Raw genomic sequence first — 7588 nt, 5'->3', positions numbered from 1 at the left:
ATCAGTTCAAATCGTGAAAGAAGCTTTCTGAGAAACTTCTTTGTGATATGTGAATTCATCTCACAGAGTTACAACTTAGTCCTCATGAAGCAGTTTGCTGACACTCTTTTCTTGGAATCTGCCAAGTGATATTTGGGAGCCGATTGGGGCCCATTGTGAAAAAGGAAATATCCTCAGATCAAAACTGTAAAGAAGCCTTCTGAGAAACTGCATTGTGATGTGTGAATGCAACTCACAGGGTTGCACGTTTCTCTTCAGTGATCCGTTCACTAACACAGTTTTTTTGAAATCTGCAATTTGATACGTCTTAGCACAATGAAGCTTACGGTGACAAAGGAAATATCCTCAGGTGAAAGCTACAAAAGCTTTCTTAGAAACTTCTTGGTGATGTGTGAATTCATCTCACAGAGTTACGCTTATGTTTCATGGAGTAGTCCATTAAGATTGTCTTTGAGGAACCTGAGAAAGGCTACTTTGGATCGCATTGAGGCCCATGCTGATAGAGGAAATATCCTCAGTTCAAAACATGAGAGAAAGTTTCTGAGAAACTTCTTTGTGATCTGTGAATTCATCTCACAGAGTTACAACTTAGTCCTCAGGAAGCAGTTTGCTAACACTCTTTTCGTGAAGTATACAAAGTGATATTTGGGAGACCATTGTGGCCCATGGTGAAAAAGGAAATATCCTCAGATAATAACTAGAGAGACGCTTTATGAGAGATTGCGTTCTGATGTGTGACTTCATCACACAGAGTTCCACCCTTCACTTCTTGGAACAGTTTGCTAAGATTGTTGTCGTGGATTCTGCAAAGTGATATTTGGGAACTCAATGAGGGCTATGGTGAAAAAGAAAATATCCCCAGATCTAAACTGGAAAGAAGCCTTTGGAAACTCCACTGCGATGCGTGAATGCAACTCACAGAGTTACAAGTGTCTCTTTAGTGGTCCGTTAGGTAACACAGTTTTCTTGAAATCTGCAATGGGATATGTCCTAGCGCAATGAAGCTTATGGTGAAAAAGGAAATATACTCAGATGAAAACTAGAAAGAAGCCTTCTTAGAAACTTCTTGGTGATGTTTGTATTCATCTCACAGAGTTACACTTATGTGTTGTGGAGCAGTCCATTAACACTCTCTTTGAGGAATCTTAGAAGGGCTCCTTTGGATCACAATGAGGCCTACATTGATAAAGGAAATATCATCAGTTCAAAAAGTGGAAGAAAGTTGCTAAGAAACTTCTTTGTGATCTGTGAATTCATCTCACGGAGTTACAACTTAGTCCTCAGGAAGCATTTTGCAAACACTCTTTTCGTGGAAACAGCAAAGTGATATTTGGGAGCCCATTGGAGCCCATGGTGAAAAAGGAAATATTCTCAGATAATAACTAGGGAGAAGCTTTCTGAGAGATTGCTTTCTGATGTGTGACTTCATCACACAGAGTTCCACCCTTCTCTTCCTGGAACAGTTTGCCAAGATTGTTGTCGTGGATTCAGCAAAGTGATATTAGAGAGCTCATTGAGATCTCTGTGAGATGAATTCACACATCACAAAGAAGTTTCTATGAAAGCTTCTTTCTAGTTTTTGTCTGAGGCTATTTCTTTTGTTACCATAAGCCTCATTGCGCTCAGAAGTATTCAATTGCAGGTTTGAAGAAAACTGTGTTAGCAAACTGATATCTGAGGAAAACAGTGTAACTCTGTGAGTTGCATTCACACATCATAATGCAGTGTCCCAGAACGCTTCTTTCTGGTTTTTATCTGAGGATATTTCCTTTTTCACCATAGCCCTCAATGAGCTCCCAAATATCACTTGGCAGATTCCATGACAACAGTTTCAGCAAACTGCTTCATGAAGACAAAGTTGTACGTCAGTGAGAAGAATCCACATGTCACAAAGAAGTTTCTCAGAAAGCTACTTTCTAGTTTTTATTTAAGGATATTTCCTTTGAAACCGTCAGCTTCATTGCGCTTAGACAATGCAGATTTCAAGAAAAGAGTCTTAGCAACGGATCAATGAAAATGAAAGTGTAACTCTGTAAGTTGCATCCACATGTCACAATGCAGTTTCTCAGAACCCATCTTTTCAGTTTTTATCTGAGGATATTTCCTTTTTCACCATAGTCCTCAATGAGCTCCCAAATATCACTTGGTGGAATTCATGACAACAGTGTAAGGAAACTGCTGTAAGAAGGGAAAAGTGAATCTTTGTGTTATGAATTCACATATCAGAAAGCAACTTCTGAGAAAGCTTCTTTCTAGTTATTATCTGAGGATATTTTCGTTTTCACCATAGGCCTCAATGCACTCCCAAATGTCACTTTGCAAATTCCACGAAAACACTGTTAGCAAACTGCTTCATGAAGACGTAGTTGTTACACTGTGAGATGAATTCACATATCACAAAGAAGTTTGTTACAAAGATTCTTTCAAGTTTTTAATTGAGGATATTTCCTGTAACGGCCTAGGCCTGAATGCGATCCAAGGTAGCCCTTCTCAGGTTCCTCAAAGACAGAGTTAATCGACTGCTTCCAGAAACGTAAGTGTAACTCTGTGAGATGAATTCACACATCACAAAGAAGTTTCTAAGAAAGTTTCTTATCAGTTTTTGTCTCAGGATATTTCCTTTGTCACCAAAATCCTCATGGTGCTCAGAAATATCCAGTTGCAGATTTCAAGAAAACTGTGTTCGCAAACTGATCTCTGAAGAGAAAAGTGTAACTGAGCTGGATTCACACATCATAATGCAGCTTCTCAAAACGCTTCTTTCCTGTTTTTATCTGAGGATATTTCCTTTTTCACCATAGCCCTCAATGAGCTCCCAAATATCACCTGGCAGATTCCACGACAACAGTGTAAGGAAACTGCTTCGTGAAGACAAAGTGGTAACTCGGTGAGGTGAATTCACATGTCACAAAGAAGTTTCTCAGAAATCAGCTTTCTAGTTTTTATTTGAAGATAGTTCCTTTGTCTCCGTCAGCTTGATTGCGCTAAGAAATATCCCAATGCAGATTTCAAGAAAAGAGTCTTAGCAACGGATCAATGAAAAGGAAAGTGTAACTCTGTGATTTGCATCCAAATGTCACAATGGAGTTTCTCCGAACTCTTCATTCCGGTTTTTCTTGGAGGATATTTCCTTTTTCACCATAGCCCTCAATGAGCCCCCAAATATCACTTGGCAAAATACACAACAACAGTGTTAGGAAACTGATGCAAGAAGGGAAAAGTGAATCTCTGTGTTATGAATTCACACATCAGAAAGCAACTTCTGGGAAAGCTTCTTTTTAGTTATTATCTGAGGATATTTCCATTTTCACCATAGGCCTCAATGCACTCCCAAATATCACTTTGCAGATTCCACGAAAACACTGTTAGCAAACTGCTTCATGAAAACTAAGTTGTTACTCTGGGAGATGAAGTCACATATCAAAAAGAAGTTTGCCACAAAGCTTCTTTCACCTTATTAATTGAGGATATTTCCTGTAACAGCGTAGGCCTCAGTGTGATCCAAGGTAGCCCTTCTCAGGTTCCTCAAAAACCGTGTTAATCGACTGCTGCATGAAACGTAAGTGTAACTCTGTGAGATGAATTCACACATCACAAAGAAGTTTCTAAAAGAGCTCCTTTCTAATTTTTGTCTGAGGATATTTCCTTTGTCGCCATCAGCTTCATTGCACTCAGAAGTATCCAATTGCAGATTTCAAGTAAACTGTTTTAGCAAACTTATTTCTGAAAAGTGTAACTCTGTGAGTTACATTCACACATCATAATGCAGTTTCTCAGAATGCTTCTTTCCAGTTTTTATCTGAGAATATTTCCCTTTACAACAAAGCCCTCTATGAGCTCTCAAATATCACTTGGCAGATTCCACGACAACAGTGTTAGCAAACTGCTTCATGAAGACAAATTTGTAACTCAATGAGATGAATTCAAATGTCACAAAGAAGTTTCTCTGAAAGCTAATTTCTTGTTTTTATTTGAGGATATTTCCTTTGTCTCCGTCAGCTTCATTGTGCTAAGTAATATCCCAATGCAGATTGCAAGAAAAGAGTGTTAGCAAACGAATCAATGAAAAGGAATGTGTAACTCTGTGAGTTGTATTCACAGGTCACAGTGCAGTTTCTCAGAACTCTCCCTTCCAGTTTTAATCTGAGGATATTTCCTTTTTCACCATAAACCTCACTGGGTTGCCAAATATCACTTTGCAAATTCCACGAGAACAGTCTCAGCAAACGGCTTCATGAGGAGAAAGGTGTAACTCTGTGAGATGAATTCACAGACCACATTGAATTTTGTCAGAAAGCTTCTTTCTCATTTTTAACGGAGGATATTTCCTTTTGCCCTATAGTCTTCAAAGGGATCCGAAATATTAGTTCTCAGATTCCACAAAAACAGGGCTAGCCAATGGCTGAACGAAATACAGGAATAACTCAGTGAGTTGAATTCACACATCACAGAGCATTTTCTCAGAAAGCTTCTTTCTTGTTTGAGCTCAGGTTATTTGTGGTTTTGAAGCGCCACCATGTATCTTATTTCAGTTTCTGCGAAAACACTGTTAGCAAGCTTCTGAATGAAAACAATCATCTAACACTGTGAGCTGAATTCACCCACAACAAAGAAGTTTCTGAGACGCCTTCTCTGCAGATTTCTCTGAAGATATTTCATTATTCACTATGGGATTCAATGATATCCAAGACATCACTTCTGAGCTTCCACAAAGTCAGTGCTAGCAGACTCCTCCATGAAAGAGTGGTGTAACACTTTGAAATGAATTCACACATCACAAAGCAGTCTCTCAGAAAGTTTCATTCCGGTTTTTCTTGGAGGATATTTCCTTTTTCACCATAGCCCTCAATGAGCTCCCAAATATCACTTGGCAGAATCCACGACAACAGTGTTAGCAAACTGGTGGAAGAAGGGAAAAGTGAATATCTGTGTTATGAATTCACACATCAGAAAGCAACTTCTGAGAAACCTTCTTTCTAGTTATTATCTGAGGATATTTCCGTTTTCACCATAGGCCTCAATGTGCTCCCAAATATCACTTTGCAGATTCCTCGAAAACACTGTTAGCAAACTGCTTCATGAAGACTAAGTTGTTACTCTGAGAGATGAATTCACACATCACAAAGAAGTTCGTCACAAAGCTTCTTTCTTGTTTTTAATTGAGTGTATTTGCTATAACAGCCTAGGCCTCAATGCGATCCAAGGTAGCCCTTCTCAGGTTCCTCAAAGACAGCGTTAATTGACTGCTCCATGAAATGTAAGTGTAACCCTGTGAGATGAATTCACACATCACAAAGAAGTTTCTAAGAAAGCTTCTTTCTAGTTTTTGTCTGAGGATATTTCCTTTGTCACCATAAGCCTCTTTGCGCTCAGGACTATCCAATTGCAGATTTCAAGAAAACTGAGTTAGCTAACTGATCTCTGAAGAGAAAAGTGTAACTCTGTGAGTTGCATTCATGCATGATAATGCAGTTTCTCAGAACGCTTCTTTCCAGTTTTTATCTGAGGATGTTTCCCTTTTCAGTATAGCCCTCTGTGGGCTGTCAAATATCACTTGGCAGATTAACTGACAATAGTGTTAGCAAACTGTTTCCTGAAGACCAAGTTGTAACTCGGTGAGATGAACTCACATGTCACAAGGAAGTTTCTAAGAAAGCTTCTGTCTAGTTTTTGTCTGAGGATATTTCTTTGTTGCTGTAAGCTTCATTGCACTCGGAAGTATCCAATAGCAGATTTCAAGAAAACGGTGTTAGCAAACTGATCTCTGGAAAGAAAAGTGTAACTCTGTGAGTTGCATTCACACACCATAATGCAGTTTCTCAGGATGCTTCTGTCCATTTTTTTATCTGAGGATATATCCCTTTTCAGCATAGCCCTCTATGACCTCCCAAATATCACTTATTAGAATCCACGACAACAGTGTTTGCAAACTAGTGCAAAAAGTGAAAAGTGAATCTCTGTGTTATGAATTCACACATCAGAAAGCGTTTTCTGAGAAAGCTTCTTTCTACCTAATATCTCAGGATATTTCCGTTTTCACCATAGGCCTCAATGCGCTCCCAAATATCACTTTGCAGATTCCACGAAAACACTGTTAGCAAACTGCTTCATGAAGACTAAGTTTTTACTCTGTGAGATGAATTCATATATCACAAAAAAGTTTGCCACAAAGCTTCTTTCACGTTTTTAATTGAGGATATTTCCTGTAACAGCCTGGGCCTGATTGTGATCTAAGGTAGCCCTTCTCAGGTTCCTCAAAGACAGTGTTAATCGATTGCTCCATGAAACGTAAGTGTAACTCTGTGAGATGACTTCACACATCACCAAGAAGTTTCTAAGAAAGCTTCCTTCTAGTTCTTGTCCGATGATATTTCCTTGGTCACCGTAAGCCTCATTGCTCTCAGAAGTATCCAATTGCAGATTTCAAGAAAACTGTGTTAGCAAACTGATCTCTGAAGTGAAACGTGTAACTCTGTGAGTTGCATTCACACATCATAATGCAGTTTCCCAGAACGCTGCTTTCCAGTTTTTACCTGAGGATATTTCCTTTTTCACCATAGCCCTCAATGAGCTCCCAAATATCACTTGGCAGATTCCAAGACAACAGTGTTAGCAAACTGCTTCATGAAGACAAAGTTGTATGTCGGTGAGAAGAATTCACATGTCACAAAGAAGTTTCTCAGAAAGCTACTTTCTAGTTTTTATTTGAGGATATTTCCTTTTTCACCATCAGCTTCATTGTGCTAAGAAATATCTCAATGCAGATTTCAAGAAAAGTGTCTCAGAAACGGATCAATGAAAAGGAAAGTATAACTCTGTGAGTTGCATCCAGGTGTCACAATGTAGTTTCTCAGGACGCTTCGTTCCAGTTTTTATCTGAGGACATTTCCTTTTTCACCATAGTCCTCACTGAGCTCCCAAATATCACTTGGCACAATCCACGACAACAGTGTTAGAAAAATGCTGCAACTGCTTTAAAGTTCATATGGAACCAAAAAAGAGCCCGCATTGCCAAGACAATGCTAAGTCAAAAGGACAAAGCCGGAGGCATCACGCTACCTGACTTCAAACTATACTACAAGGCTACAGTAACCAAAACAGCATGGTACTGGTACCAAAACAGAGATATAGACCAATGGAACAGAACGGAGCCCTCAGAAATAATGCCACACATCTACAACCATCTGATCTTTGACAAACCTGACAAAAACAAGAAATGGGGAAAGGATTCCCTATTTAATAAATGGTGCTGGGAAAATTGGCTAGCCATAAGTAGAAAGCTGAAACTGGAACCTTTCCTTACTCCTTATATGAAGATTAATACAAGATGGATTAGAGACTTAAATGTTAGATCTAATACCATAAAAACCCTAGAAGAAAATCTAGGTAGTACCATTCAGGACATAGGCATGGGCAAGGACTTCATGTCTAAAACACCAAAAGCAACGGCAGCAAAAGCCAAAATTGACAAATGGGATCTCATTAAACTAAAGAGCTTCTGCACAGCAAAAGAAACTACCATCAGAGTGAACAGGCAACCTACAGAATGGGAGAAAATTTTTGCAATCTACTCATCTGACAAAGGGCT

Source organism: Piliocolobus tephrosceles, chromosome 2 (assembly GCF_002776525.5).
Source record: "Piliocolobus tephrosceles isolate RC106 chromosome 2, ASM277652v3, whole genome shotgun sequence".
Taxonomy (NCBI): domain Eukaryota; kingdom Metazoa; phylum Chordata; class Mammalia; order Primates; family Cercopithecidae; genus Piliocolobus; species Piliocolobus tephrosceles.
The sequence above is the reverse complement of the archived record's forward strand: the minus strand, read 5'-3'. Positions refer to the sequence as shown.